Source organism: Bos taurus, chromosome 24 (genome assembly GCF_002263795.3).
Source record: "Bos taurus isolate L1 Dominette 01449 registration number 42190680 breed Hereford chromosome 24, ARS-UCD2.0, whole genome shotgun sequence".
NCBI lineage: Eukaryota > Metazoa > Chordata > Mammalia > Artiodactyla > Bovidae > Bos > Bos taurus.
This window is the reverse complement of record NC_037351.1, coordinates 53,667,207-53,682,628: the sequence shown is the minus strand read 5'-3', so window position 1 is coordinate 53,682,628 and position 15,422 is coordinate 53,667,207. Positions and strand designations below refer to the sequence as shown.

Below are 15,422 nucleotides of genomic sequence, written 5' to 3'. Positions count from 1 at the left end.
CAGTGAGTCAGAGAGAGTCGATTCTCCCCCATTCAGCCTTCAGTTTCTGTTCAGGCTGTCCACAGACTGGATGAAACCCACTCGCACCTGCGTTACTCAGTCTCCCCATTGGAATGTAAATGTCATCCAGACACATCTTCATAGACACACTCAGTGAAAAGTGAAACTGAAAGTCACTCAGTCTTGTCCGACTCTTTGTGACCCCATGGACTATACAGTCCCTGGAATTCTCCAGGCCAGAATACTGGAGTGGGTAGCCTTTCCCTTCTCCAGGGGATCTTCCCAACCCAGGGATCGAACCCAGGTCTTCCTTATTGCAGGCAGATTCATTACCAGCTGAGCCACAAGGGAAGCCCAAGAATATTGGAGTGGGTAGCCTATTCTTCTTAGGGGATCTTCCCAACCCAAGAATCGAACCAGGGCCTCCTGCATTCCTGGAGGATTCTTTACCAACTGAGCTATCAGGGAAGCCCAGACATACTCAAAATAGTATTTAACCAAATCCCTGGGCACCCTATGGCCCAATCAAGCTGGCACTTGACATGGAACATCATAGACAATTTCCTGTCCCCAGACCACTCTATAGTTGGAAAGGTTTTTCATGGAAGCCAAATGTCAACACCTTTGACCATTCCAGAATGCACTCTCTTAGGTTGCCTCCCTCAGAAATACTCCATTCTCTCAGGACATACTGAGTATCATTTATAACACTTATGTCAATATGTAATGTTTTCATTTGCTGTTTGCTTGTTTTTTAATGAATTAAAAAGTTTAGTTAGCCAGAGAAAAAATTGATTCCTTAAAAATCAATTCTCATAAGTTCCTTGTAAAACAGCAAGCTTACAGAAAATTTCATGAACAGAAAATCACTATGCTTTCAGTTCAAGATATGCTGGGTTTTTCCCTTTTCTTCTTAAGATGACAGACAGATGGATGTAGCCAAAACTATGAATGTGTGTACTTGCCCCAGATGTGCAATGTAAATACAGAAGACTCGTAACCAGTGCTGGAACAGGGCCAACTTCTAGCCCCGGTGAGTCTTCTGGGTAGAATTGCCGAAGCCCCCTGAGTGCCTCCTGAAGTCGTGAGGCCTGTGCCCCTCACACCCCAGCTGGCACTTTTTGTCTGCTGGACTGTGGATCCAGCTGCCCAGGTGGCCCCTGCTTTGTGAGAGAATGCCCTGAGGAGCCCCGTTAGTACCACTGAAGACAGGCATGCTGAAGACAGGAGGCAGCAGGGAGCGGAAGAGAACCGCAGGTGCTGTTTACTTATTTTTTAACAGATTTTTAAATGTTTGATTTGTTTTTGGCTCTGCTGGGTCTTCGTTATTGCTCAGGCTTTTCTCTAGTTGGGGCTACTCTCTAGCTGCAGTCTGCAGTTGTGGAGGCTTCTCCTGCCAGACCACGGGCCCTGGAGTACGCAGGCTCCGGTAGTTGCGGCATGCTGGCTTAGTTGCTCCGTGGCATGTGGGATCTTCCCGGACCAGGGATTGATCCCATGTCCCCTGTGTTGGATTATTTAACCACCGAGCCACCAGGGAAAACTTGCTTACTTATTTTTAACCTCTCTCTCCTACTAAGATATATTAGGGTAGAGTGAGTGAAGTTGCTCAGTCGTGCCTGACTCTTTGCGACCCCATGTAGCCTACCACGCTCCTCTGTCCATGGAATTTTCCAGGCAAGAGTACTGGAGTGGGTTGCCATTTCCTTCTCCAGAGGATCTTCCTGACCCAGGGATTGAACCTGGGTCCTCCCGCATTGTAAGCAGATGCTTTACCATCTGAGCCACCAGGGAAGACTTCCTACTAGGGTAGGGATCTATTAAATAGGTATCTATCCAAAACAAGTGTGCAATAATGAATAGTATTATTTCATCATCAGTTAGATAATTTAGTAACATTAGATATTGAAAGTCCTGTATAGACAAACCTTCCTGGTAGAAGAAGTCCGAATAATATATGGAGACAACCACCCCTACAGGAGATGGAGGTTAATCTCCCCACTCTTGCAGGTGGACTGCACAGGTGACTTGCTTCCAAAGAACAGAAGATGGAAAGGGAGGGACACTAACCTGACAGTGGAGAGGCCTGACGGTTGTTACCTTGACCGAATGACCATGTGAATGTTACACGTCCTGAGAGGATGCCTTCAGAAAGGCACAGCAACACTTCTCTGGAATTCTTGCCCCCAAATGGGTCATCTCAACGTAATGGCAAGAAAGCCTCAGACAAACCCAAACTGAGGCTTGTTTTACAAACAAGATAGAAACAGTAACCAGTTTCTATCAAAAGTGACAAGATCAGAAAAGACAAGATGAAAGAAGTGTCACAGGTTGGAAGAGACTAAAAAACCATGGCAGTTAAATGCCATGTGGCTCCCTAAATTGTATTCCATAACAGAAAGAGGATATTAATGGGAAAACTGGGGAAATCTAAATAAAATCTCAAATTTATAGAAATGTATCCCTGCCAGTTTCTTAGTTTTAACCAAAGTACAGTGGTAATGTAACATGCCAACAACAGCAGAAACTGGTGAGGGTTATTCGAGAAATCTGTTGATTATCTTTGCAACTTTTCTGTAAACATAAATGTATCCCAAAATAAAAAGTTTAAAAAAATATGTAATCACAAACAGACTCTAAATAAAGCAATGTTTTTTTTTCAAATCTTAATAATAGAAATAAAAAAAAAAACTGAAAACAGGAAGTCCTCCAGACTCACCATACACACACACACACACACACACACACACACACACACACACACGTAACTATGTGAGACAATAGATGTGTTAATTAACTTGATTGTGGTAATCATTTTAAATATGTATATTTATTAAATTATCACATTTTACAACCTAGATATATACAATTTTTTTTTGCAGTATAACTCACTAAGGGCTTCCCACATAACGCAAGCAGTAAATAAACTGCCTACCAATGGAGAAGATGTGAGAAACATGGGTTTGATCTCTGGATGGGGAAGATCCCCTGGAGGAGGGCATGGTGACACAGTCCAGTATTCTCACCTGGAGAATCCTATGGAAAGAGGAGCCTGGGGGGTTACAGTCCATGGGGTCACAAAGGGTCGGCCACAACCAAGTGCCTTAGCATGCATACATGCCTACCTTACAAAAGTTGAGGGAAAAAAATCTTATATTTTGCTAATGATATTCAAAAATGCAATAAAAAAATTTCTCTTTTTATTAGTTAACATATACATATATAGATTGATGACTACTGTCCTTTGACTTCTGTTTATAAATTTTTTAAACCTCTTGGGCTCCAAAATCATGGCAGATGGTGATTGTAGCCATGAAATTAAAAGATGCTTACTCCTTGGAAGGAGGGTTATGACCAACCTAGATAGCATATTAAAAAGCAAAGACATTACTTTGCCAACAAAGATCCATCTAGTCAAGGCTATGGTTTTTCCAGTAGTCATGTATGGATGTGAGAGTTGGACTGTGAAGAAAGCTGAGTGCCAAAGAATTGATGCTTTTGAACTGTGGTGTTGGAGAAGACTCTTGAGAGTCCCTTGGACTGCAAGGAGATCCAACCAATCCATTCTAAAGGAGATCAGTCCTGGGTGTTCTTTGGAAGCTGCTGCTGCTGCTGCTGAGTCACTTCAGTCGTGTCTGACCCTGTGCGACCCCATAGACAGTAGCCCACCAGGCTCCCCCGTCCCTGGGATTCTCCAGGCAAGAACACTGGAGTGGGTTGCCATTTCCTTCTCCAATGCATGAAAGTGACCAGTGAAAGTGAAATTGCTCAGTGGTGTCTGACTCTTAGCGACCCCATGGACTGCAGCCCACCAGGCTCCTCCATCCATGGGATTTTCCAGGCAAGAGTACTGGAGTAGGGTGCCATTGCCTTCTTCGGTTCTTTGGAAGGGCTGATACTAAAGCTGAAACTCCAGTACTTTGGCCACCTCATGCGAAAAGTTGACTCATTGGAAAAGACTCTGATGCTGGGAGGGATTGGGGGCAGGAGGAGAAGGGGACGACAGAGGATGAGATGGCTGGATGGCATCACCGACTCTATGGACATGAGTTTGAGTGAACTCTGGGAGTTGGTGATGGACAGGGAGGCCTGGCGTGCTGCAATTAATGGGGTCACAAAGAGTCGGACATGATTGAGCGACTGAACTGACTGAAGGTCTCAACTATTATTTTCCATTTCTGTTACCATATTTTAAACTCCCTAAAGGAATTGATCTTTGCAGTTTATGCCCACTTAATGTTTATAATTGAAGGATATTTTTGCATAGACTGGCACCAAACAGTGAATTACTACTGTTAAAATGATCACTGCTTAGAAAAGTTTCTGTATGAGATGATTCTTACTTGACTAAACATTTTACCTCATTTTTCTTTTGAATAAAGCAGGAAAGATTATTTAGAAATCAAGGGTAATGAGTACCCAAAGTCAGAATTGCTGAATCTCCAATTCATTTGAGGTGTTAGAAATGTAGAACCATCAACAAATTCTTCCACCAGTATCTGAAAGGATTCCAACTCTAAAATAGTCACTATCCAAAAGCAAGCACAGTTTGTTACTTCATTATCACTTGGGTAGTTATATTCATTCCAGTAAATAGCATCTATTACATGCACTTGTGTAATGACAAATTGATAAATAATCCGCTGTATAAAATATCCTGGTTTGGAATTTACACAGAATTAGCTAAGACATCAATACCTACTTAAGACATTTTTCAAAATGACTTGATTCATTTACTTTACTTTCATGGAGTCACAGACCAAAGTCATAAAAGATAAGAGAAATGAGGAATCATCCTAGTTTGGAGGAGAGCAAGAAAACGGAAAAAATAAAAGAAAGGTAGGAGCCCGGATGAGGTTCTGTGACAGAAAAAGGACAATGGAGAAAATCTGGTGAAATCTGAATAAGCTTTGTCGTTTAGTGAAGAGTCTTACACCCACTTGTGTCTCCTGCTTTTGATAATTAGGCTATGGAAATGAAAATTGTTAACACAGAGAAACTGGGTGAAGAGCAGAGACCATCTTTCTGAAGCATTATTTCAACTTTTTGCAACTTCTGTAAGTCTAAAATTATTTCAAAACAAAAGATTTTTTAAACATTACACTGGAAAACGCCTCAGGAAGTTGTTACTTCAAAGACAGACAGTATTTCTCAACAGTTCCGATAAAGTCGGCTTCCCTCCAGCTTTGAAATGGAGAATTGTTTCTTCAGTTGAACACCAGATAAAGTGCAGGCATTGGCTGCACTTTAGGAATATTTTGTACTGAAAGCTATGTGTCAAGTTCCTAGAGTTATACTTTGGACAGTGAAACGTTCATGCTTTGAGAGGCCTGTTGGAAGCAAAACCAATAAAGACTCACATTCTCATTTTACAATGTACACGAGAATATTCATGCTCATTGAGTGGAGTATAGGGCTGAAATTGCCTAGACAATTTTAAATTGGGAGGTTTTTCCCCCATCTTTCCATTTTTTCCTTTATTTGTCAAGTACATCGAGTTGAATTTGAATAAGTAAAATGTAGACATCATGTGGGGATTACCAGGTGGCCCTAGTGGTAAAAAATCCATCTGCCAATGCAGAGGACATCAGATACACAGATATACATAAGATCCCTGGGTTGGGAAGATCGCCTGGAGAAGGAAATGGCAACCCACTCCAATATGATTGCCTGGGAAATCCCATGAACAGAGGAGCCTGGCAGGTTACAGTCCATGGGGTCACAAAGAGTCGATCAACAAGAGTCGGGCTGAAGTGACTTAGAACGCACACACAGACATCACGTGACTCCACTATGATCCAGTGGAGGAAATACCTATGCAGGAACTTTGCTAGACAGATTATTATCACTTTTTACAAAATAATTTTATTTTCTTTTGTGTGTGCTGTGTCTTTGTTGCTACACAGGCTATTCTTTAGTTGCGGTGAGCTACTCTCTAATTGTGGGCTCTGCTTCCTAGGTACAGTGAACGAGCTTCTCATTGCGGTGGCTTCTCTTGTCGCGGAGCACGGGCCATAGGGCGCGAGGGCTTCAGTAGCTGCAGCACATAGGCTCAGTAGTTGCGGCCCCTGGGCTCCAGAGTACAGGCTCAGTAGTCGTGGCGCACAGGCCCCGCTGCCCTGTGGCGTTTGGGATCCTCCCAGTGAGTGCAGTTCAGTTGAGTTGCTCAGTCCTGTCCGACTCTTTGCGACCCCATGGACTTCAGCACACCAGGCCTGCCTGTCCATCACCAACTCCCAGAGCTTGCTCAAACTCATGTCCATTGAGTTGGTGATGCCATCCAACTATCTTATCCTCTGTTGTCCCCTTCTCCTCCTGCCCTCAATCTTTCCTAGCATCAGGGTCTTTTCCAATGAGTCAGTTCTAGTCAGATGGCAAAAGTATTGGAATTTCAGCCTCAGCATCAGTCCTTCCAATGAACACCCAGGACTGATCTCCTTTAGGATGGACTGGTTGGATCTCCTTGAAGTGCAAGGGACTCCCAAGAGTCTTCTCCAACACCACAGTTCAAAAGCATCAGTTCTTTGGCGCTCAGCTTTCTTTATAATCCAGTTCTCACATCCATACATGAGTACTGGAATAAACCACAGCTTTGACTAGATGGACCTTTGTTGGCAAAGTAATGTCTCTGCTTTTTAATATACTGTCTGCTGCTGCTAAGTCGCTTCAGTTGTGTCCGACTCTGTGCGACTCCAGAGACGGCAGCCCACCAGGCTCCCCCGTCCCTGGGATTGTCCAGGCAAGAACACTGGAGTGGGTTGCCATTTCCTTCTCCAATGCATGAAAGTGAAAAGCGAAAGTGAAGTTGCTAAGTCGTGTCTGACTCTTAGCGACCCCATGGACTGAAGCCTACCAGGTTCCTCCGTCCATGGGATTTTCCAGGCAAGAGTACTGGAGTTGGGTGCCATTGCCTTCTCCGAATATGCTGTCTAGGTTGGTCATAACTTTCCTTCCAGTCCTCTGCACTGGCAGGCAGATTCTTCACCACTGAGCCATCAGGGAAGCCCCTATCACTTTAAAAAAGTTCTTCTGGTAGTTTAGCAATGATGCCTTATTTTATTATTACCATTCATTAATCACCTACCATGTGCTTGCCTCTTCATCTGCCGCTGCTGCTGCTAAGTTACTTCAGTCGTGTCCGATTCTGTGAGACCCCATAGACAGCAGCCCACTAGGCTCCTCTGTCCCTGGGATTCTCCAAGCAAGAATACTGGAGTGGGTTGCCATTTCCTTCTCCAATGCATGAAAGTGTAAACTGAATGTGAAGTTGCTCAGTCGTGCCCAGCTCTTAGCGACCCCATGGACTGCAGCCTACCAGGCTCCTCCGCCCATGAGATTTTCCAGGCAAGAGTACTGAGTGGGTTGCCATTGTCTCTTCATGTACCTCTAGTCTAATACAACTCAACAAGGAAATGTCCCTATTTCATAGATGAGGAAATGAAGGCTCAGAAAAGTTATGTAACTGGCACAATCTAGGTTTCAAATCTAAGTGGAGTGTCTCCAAATGACTAATATTTATATTGGTTGCACTTCTCTGAAACAAATTCTATGCTTAGTGAACTGTGTCATAGGAAGATTTCAGTATACAAGTCTTCTGACATATTTGAAATATCCTGTTAATTTTAAAAAGAAAATGTAATATTTCATTTGAAAGTTGGTCATATATAATTAGATTTTCCTGAAAATATAGAAATATGTAAGAAAATCTAAGGTCTTCCAGTTATCAAATTATTAGGTTCCATTAGTAACAGAATGTATCAAGCTAATAAATTATATTTCATAAGTACATTAACTATACCAAGATTCTAAAGTGCCTTTGAATAACATACATTGAATGTGTTTTGTTTTTCTTTAAGTTAGAAATACTATCAGTGATCTAAAAGAAGTAACTCAATGTTTACTTTAAAAAGTCTACTTTGGCCTTTCATTTCCTGCTCAGAGCTATAGTGAAATATTTATGGGTCATCTCCTTGGTGCAAAGTAAACTTTTCAAAGCATAGATAAATAACCAACCTTATTCTGATCGCACTGAGAGTTGCTACTAAAAAAGTTAACCATGTCTTTTGGATATGGGAGATATTATCCCAGTGAGCTTTTATTTTAGAATACTGATCCTCTGTAATTGGATTGGTGGCAAAGATCATTCACCTGATAAAGAGGCAAAGAAAACGTTGTGGCTGTTGTTGCTTTCACCTTACAATTAAGAGTGACATAATTAGATACTGTACTTTAGCACCCTGTTATAAGATACAGGTTCAAACCTATCCCTTTCATCATGAAACCGACAAGTTTCACTCTGTGTGTCCCGGCAGCCCTTCTCTGTGAAGTTGAAATGCATTAAAGGTCCCCAGCGGGTATGGTTCTGCTTAAACTCAGAAATAACCATAGAATACCAGAGTTCCTCACGTAAGCTGCAAAACTACAGTGTCACCTAGATAATCATTGTTTCCTAAACTTTCCTGATCGTGAGAATCAAGCGAGGTATCCGTTTAAAACACATTTTCCTAGGCACATCATCTAGAAATTTCAGTATGATAGACTGAGGTAGGACCTGAAGATCTGAAATTGAGACAAATATCACAGGTGACCAGGCATTTTTGAGACACTAATTTTAAAAAATTAAAGCATTTGTTACTCTTATTGGGTATTATTAGAGTACTGGAAAGAATAGGAACTTTGCTATAAATCAATTTCAGGTTTCCTCATTTATTAATTTTTAAGTCTCTCAAATTTATTGTAGGTACTAAATATGAAGGATCTAGGCTTTTGCTGCACACACTATGGTCTGGGGACCAGAAAGTAGCAGTCACTGAGAATCTGGTAAAAGTGCAAATCTCAGGCCCTGCCCCAGGCCTGCTGAATCTGAACATGCTTGTTAAGAGAATGCCCTAGCTGGAGCTTGCCTGGCGGTCCAGTAGTTAGGACTCCTGGCTTCCACTGCAGGGGGTGCTGGTTCGATCCCTGGCGAGGGAACTAAGGATCCCACAGACCCCAGTGCAGCTAAATAAATGACTAAATAAAATAATCTTGAAACACATCAGAAACGACTTGAAAAAATAAAAAGATGCCTTGAGTGATTCATACACACTTTAAAGTTGGCCAAGCGCTGACCTTGTCACTAAGCAAGGGTTCAGGAAATACTAGATTCTTTCCTTCTCATTATATTTATTGTACCAATAATTCAACTCAACTAGGATTCAGTGATTGTCACCACCTTACTGTTGCTTATTGTTGGTTTAAGCCCACCGGTACATTTTCAGCTCTTATACAGTGAAAGCGTGTGCTTTACTCGCTCAGTCGTGTCCGACTCTCTGTGACCCCCTGGAGTGTAGCCGACCAGGTTCCTCTGTCCATGGGAATTCCCAGGCAAGAATACTACGGTGAGTAGCCATTTCCTTCTCTAGGAGATCTTCCTGACCCAGGAATCGAACCTGAATCTCCTGCATTGCAGGCAGATTCTTTAGCATCTGAGCCATCCTGGAAGCCCTATAGAGTGGAAGGTTCAGCTGGTAAAGAATCTGCCTGCAATGCAGGAGACCTGGATTCAATCCCTGGGTTGGGAAAATCCTCTGGAGAAGGGAAAGGTAACCCACTCCAGTATTCTGGCCTGGATAATTCCATGGACTATACGTGGCTCAGAAGGTAAGGAACCCACTTGCAGTGCAGGAGACCCAGGTTCAATCCCTGGGTCAGGAGGATCCTCTGGAGAAGGAAATGGTAACCCACTCCAGTATTCTTGCCTGGAGAATTCCATGGACAGAGGAGCCTGGTGGGCTACAGTCCATGGGGTCGCAAAGAGTCAGACACGCCTGAGTGGCTAACACACAGTGGAAAGCCCTTCCTAAATAAAGAAGTGCATGGGCTGGCATCAGGCTGCTGCAGAAGGTCGACTCTGAGGATTTGACTTCCATGCCTCTGCTCCCACGCACGGCCACGGGCGTGAAGCTGGCACCACACACTCTCCAGTCCTTTCTGAGGATTATTTCAGAGCCTCTCATGTGTGCTTCACTGAGAAGCGCTGAGTGCTGTCATTATTATTTAGCAATTGTTGGCAGCAGGAGAAACTTACAACTTATAATTAAACTGGTTGCTATTTGAAAAAAAATGGGAGGAAGATTTCATAAAAAGGATTGGGGGCTTCCCTTCCTCCCACCCCTTTTTACTTCCAGGGTTTATCATGAAACTCTACAGAGTCAGAAGAAGAGAATTAGGTACAACCTGTCTTACTGCCTCAAAGACATTTTCAGTAATTGCCCGCAGTTAAGGCGGAGAGCACATGTTAATACATGACAGATGAAAATGAGGACTATATTTTAAGCTTTGGGGGTGTACTCAGCAAACAATGGAAAAGGCTGGTTGCTGCCATGAATATTTTAGCTGAAACGCTCTTATTAAAACCGAAAAAAGTTTTAGTTTAATGGTGAAAGATAAATGACTAGAATAATTCTCAGATTTCTAGATAATCCAGCCACACACAAAAAAGGTTTCTTCAATGACATGTGTCTCTTAAAGAGTGTGCTCTCCAACAGAACGTATTGATATCTCGTATTTGTAAGTGTTCTGTCGCTGATATGTTCGTTATGAAAATATTTTTTATTTTCTTTTTTATACTGATGGGGACCCAGCCTTGGAGGCTCCTGATTGCACTGTGTTTTGTAGCTCAGCCAGCAGCCTGACTTCAGCCACAACCACACCATTTCCATTTTTTACACTCTTACACAAAGCAGTAAAATGAGTTCTCACCTATTATTACATACCTTTCCAATAGGTATATTGGAATACCTATTGGGTATGCCTGGAAAACCATTTGGTAGGTTTTGAATTCACCGCCAATCCTGTAATATCGTGGTGGTGGTTGTTGTTCAGCTACTAAGTCACGTGCTACTCTTTGAGACACCATAGATTGCAGCATGCCAGACGTCATTGTCCTCCACTATCTCCTGGAGCTTGCTCAAACTCATGTTCATTGAGTAGGTGATGCCATCCAACCACCTCATCCTCTGTCACCCTCTTCTCCTGATACCCTCAATATCAGTGAGTTGCAGTGAGTTGGCTTTTTGTATCAGGAGGCCAAAGTATTGGAGCTTCAGCTTCAGCATCAGTCCTTCCAGTACTCTGGAGGTCAACCTCCTCTCTTTTTCCCCATTTCAGTGAGATAGATCTAGCAGTGGAAATGAGACATGCCTTGAAATTGAAAGAGTGAAAAAGGAAGAATCATCTTTCACTAAAATCAATGGCTCATCAAAGAATTTGTTCTTTAAGAAAAGGACTTTGCACCTATACTCACAAAAGAAACTATTCTTCGTATCGTGGGTTTTGCCCCCAAATTCATGTGTTGAAGTTCTTACCCCCAGTATCCCAGAATATATAGAGAGGGTCTTTACAGAGGTGGACCAGTTAAAATGAGATAACTAGAGTGGACCTTAGTCCAATATGACTGGTGTTCTTATAAGGAGAGGGAATTTGGGCACAGACATCATAGAAAAAGATGACGTGAAGAGACGTAGGGAGAAGACTTTCGTGTGTGCTAAGTCACTTCAGTCATGTCTGACCTTTGGGACCTTATGGACCGTAGCCCACCAGGCTTCTCTCTCCATGGGATTCTCCAGGCAAGAATACTGGAGTGGGTTGCCATGCCCTCCTCCAGGGGATCTTCCCGACCCAGGCATCCGTAAGTCAAGGAGAAAGGCCTGAAATAGATCCTTCCCTCACAGGAGGAACTAACCTTACTGGAACTTTGATCTGGGGCTTGACAAAACTGTGATACAATACATTTCTGTTGTGTCAGCCACCTGGTTTGTGATACTTTGTTACAGCAGCTCTGGCAAGCACACTTCATGAGTCATTGTGAAGAGAAAACAACAGTGGATTTGTATCCATTAGGATTAGGGCAGCTAAATTGCCTATTATGCGCTTATAGTATTAAAAAAACAAATCTGATGATTTATTGATGATTTATTTTCCAATGCTAACTTTGACTTTCTTTTAGCTTAATAGTAATAACTGTGTATACCTGATAGTTAGTTATATCACCACAGTTCAGCAATACTTTCATTTTTTATTGTTCCATTGTCTTTACCAAGTACTTGCTCATTCATTAGCTCAGTTGGTCTTGAGGGAAACCTTGAACCACATAGGAGTTTAGTTCATCACTCTCAGGAGTGGGGCCACGTACCACAACATAAACATTGCTAATACTTTCTCTCTATAACCTTTGCTGATTTTCCGTATCTTTAAGGAACTGGGAAGGGTTTTATTCCCCAATCAAGAATGATTGTGTCAGAGAGCAGCAGAAAGCAGAAAGTATTCTGGTTCAAGCTACACACACACACACACACACACACACGCATGCATGCACGCACACGTATTTTTTCTGAGCTATTTGGGAGTAGGTTTCATACATCATACACTTTACCCCTTAATTTTTAAGTATCACATCCTAAATCATATCACTTTTTTTAAAATTTTTTTTTTCATATCACTTTTTTTTTTTTTTGGCTGTGCAGGGTCTTCATTGCAGTGTGTAGGCTTAGTTGCCCTCGGCATGGAGGATCTTAGGTCCCCAACCAGGAACTGAACCCACATGCCCTGCATCGGAAGTGTAGAGTCTTAACCACTGGACCACCAGGGAAGTCCCTACATTTTGGCATGCAGTTGGTAGTTACAAACATTTTTATTGTAATCCAATCACCAAGTTTTTATCTCTCCCTAGTCTTCATTCTTTTCAGCATGGTCATAATTGTGTTTTTCATATGCTATTATTTTTCAAATAGTTTTAGTCTCCAAGTTCTTCTCCTTTACCTAGCTTTAGGGCTTCCCAGGGGGCTCAGTGGTAAAGTATCTGCCTGCCAATGCAAGAGATGCAGTTTGATCCCTGGGTCGGGAAGATCCCCTGGAGAAGGGATAGGCTACCCAACTCCAGCATTCTGGCCTGGAGAATTCCATGGACTATACAGCCCTTGTGGCTTCCCTGGTGGCTTAGAGGTTAAAGCATCCGCCTGGAATGCGGGAGACCCAGGTTCAATCTCTGGGTCGGGAAGATCCCCTGGAGGAGGAAAATGGCAACTCACTCCAGTACTCTTGCCTGGAGAATCCCATGGAGGGAGGAGCCTGGTAGGCTACAGTCCATGGGGTCACATGGACACGACTGAGCGACTTCATGTTCACTTTCACCAAGCCTTAGGGCTTCCCAGGGGGCACAGCAGTAAAGAATCTGCCTGCCAATGCAAGAGATGCGGTTTGATCCCTGGGTTGGGAAGATCCCTCAGAGAAGGAAATGGCAACCCACTCCAGTATGCTTGCCTGGGAAATCCCATGAACAGAGGAGCCTGGCCGGTTACAGTCCATGGGGTCACAAAAGAGTAGGACACGACTTAATGACTCAACAACAAGAAGTAGTCAGAGTTTCCTACTTCTTGGCATTTCCTCATGGCTTTGTCCCCTACCGCTTATACCTTATCACTACATTTCTGGTAAGGAGTGGCCATAACTGAATCATAACTTTCCTCCACACTGCAGCCTCAAACTCACCCACCCGGAACTCAGCTGTTTTCTTTCAATCCCTTGTAATTACCCCATACTCATACTACAATAAAGCACTGGCCATTTTATTACTTTTATTTCTGGTATTTACTTTTACTTTGAGTTAGTGTGGTTTGAGTAAAGGGCATTATCACCAGCAGAAGAATTACTTGCAGATAATTAGTGATTCCAAATAGTTACGCTTTCTCTTGCATCTTTTTGTGGCCTACACAGGTATTTGCTGCAGTCAGAAGACCCGAGTTCTTGTTCCAGTTCTGCCATTTATCACACAGGTAATCACTGCCAATCACCTAATTTCCCACAATCCTAGTTACCACTTAGTTATCATCTTAGTTAAAAGGATACCCAACTTCTTTATCTATTCTCCAAAGACCAGCCTTATCTACTTTAATGATTCTCTTGAAGACAAAATGATATGTGTATGTGAAAGGGCTTCATGAGAAACACCAGAGTATTTTAAAACAGCATCTATTCAAATATTCTGAATTGGAAAGGATCATAGAGACTGAAATGACTGGGTCATTTTTTTTTTTTTTTTTCCAGTCGCTCAGTCGTGTCCGACTCTTTGCAACCCCATGAATCGCAGCACGCCAGGCCTCCCTGTCCATCACCAACTCCTGGAGTTCACTCAGACTCACGTCCATCAAGTCATTGATGCCATCCAGCCATCTTATCCTCTGTCATCCCCTTCTCCTCCTGCCCCCAATCCCTTCCAGCATCAGAGTGTTTTCCAATGAGTCAACTCTTCGCATGAGGTGGCCAAAGTACTGGAGTTTCAGCTTTAGCATCATTCCTTCCAAAGAAATCCCAGGGCTGATCTCCTTCAGAATGGACTGGTTGGATCTCCTTGCAGTCCAAGGGACTCTCAAGAGTCTTCTAGTAAATGAATGACTACAGAGATTAAATAAATTATTCACAATTGTCAAGCTGTTTGGCAGAATCAGGTTTCCTAGTTTTTTTTTTAATTTATTTTTTATTGAAGGATAATTGCTTTACAGAATTTTGTTGTTTTCTGTCAAACCTCCACATGAATCAGCCATAGGTATACATATATCTCCTCCCCTTTGAAGCTCCCTCCCATCTCCCTCCTCATCCCACCCCTCTAGGTTGATACAAAGCCTCTGCTTGAGTTTCCAGAGCCGTACAGCAAATGCCCATTGGCTATCTATTTTCCATATGGTAATGTAAGTTACCTTGTTAACTCTTTCCTTACATCTCACCCTCTCCTGCCCCTCCCTATGTCCATAAATCTATTCTCTATAGTTCTTTAATCATTGTTTTTTAATCTCAGCAAGCTGTCTTCCTAGACAGAGTCTGCCTCGAAGGTTGCTCAAGCTCATGCTTTGAAGTTGTGAACAGCTTAACCCCAAGTGTCAAATATTTTTAAAGTACTCATTGCACAGAGTATTGAAAAAATACAAGTATAGAAAGAAAGACAACTTAAAGAAAATGCACAAGGATTATAGGTGACTTAGAATTTCATTTGACATTATTTGAAATAACTTAAGAAATCATTCTTGCTCACTGAGGTTCAGGCTTTGTAGAAGCATCAACAACTAGGATCTATGTTAAGCTTGAACAGATTAGTCCTCAGTTCAAGATCAGTAAGTCCCTGATGCTGGGAAAGACTGAAGGCCAAAGGAGAAGAGGGCAGCAGAAGACGAGATGGTTAGAAAGCATCACTGATTCAATGGATATGAATTTGAGTAAACTCCAGGAGCTAGTAGAGGACAGAAGAGCCTGGCATGCTACAGTCTAGGAGGCTGCAAAGAGTTGGACACAGCTTAGCAGCTAAACAACAACAACATTCCTGAAAAGGACTGTGGTTGGCAGAACCACTGTGGTTACGATCCTAAACAGGAAGAAAATACAGCGTGAGG

The 15,422-nt window shown here is 42.6% G+C and overlaps 1 long non-coding RNA gene across 1 annotated transcript; it reads left to right on the top strand.

Moving 5' to 3' along the window:
• Positions 1-1,000: 1,000 nt before the first annotated feature.
• On the top strand, positions 1,001-14,447 carry LOC104975792 (uncharacterized). Its single transcript, XR_815255.4, has 3 exons — positions 1,001-1,257; positions 13,756-13,814; positions 14,086-14,447. It is a non-coding gene; the product is annotated as an uncharacterized lncRNA (long non-coding RNA).
• Positions 14,448-15,422: the final 975 nt, after the last annotated feature.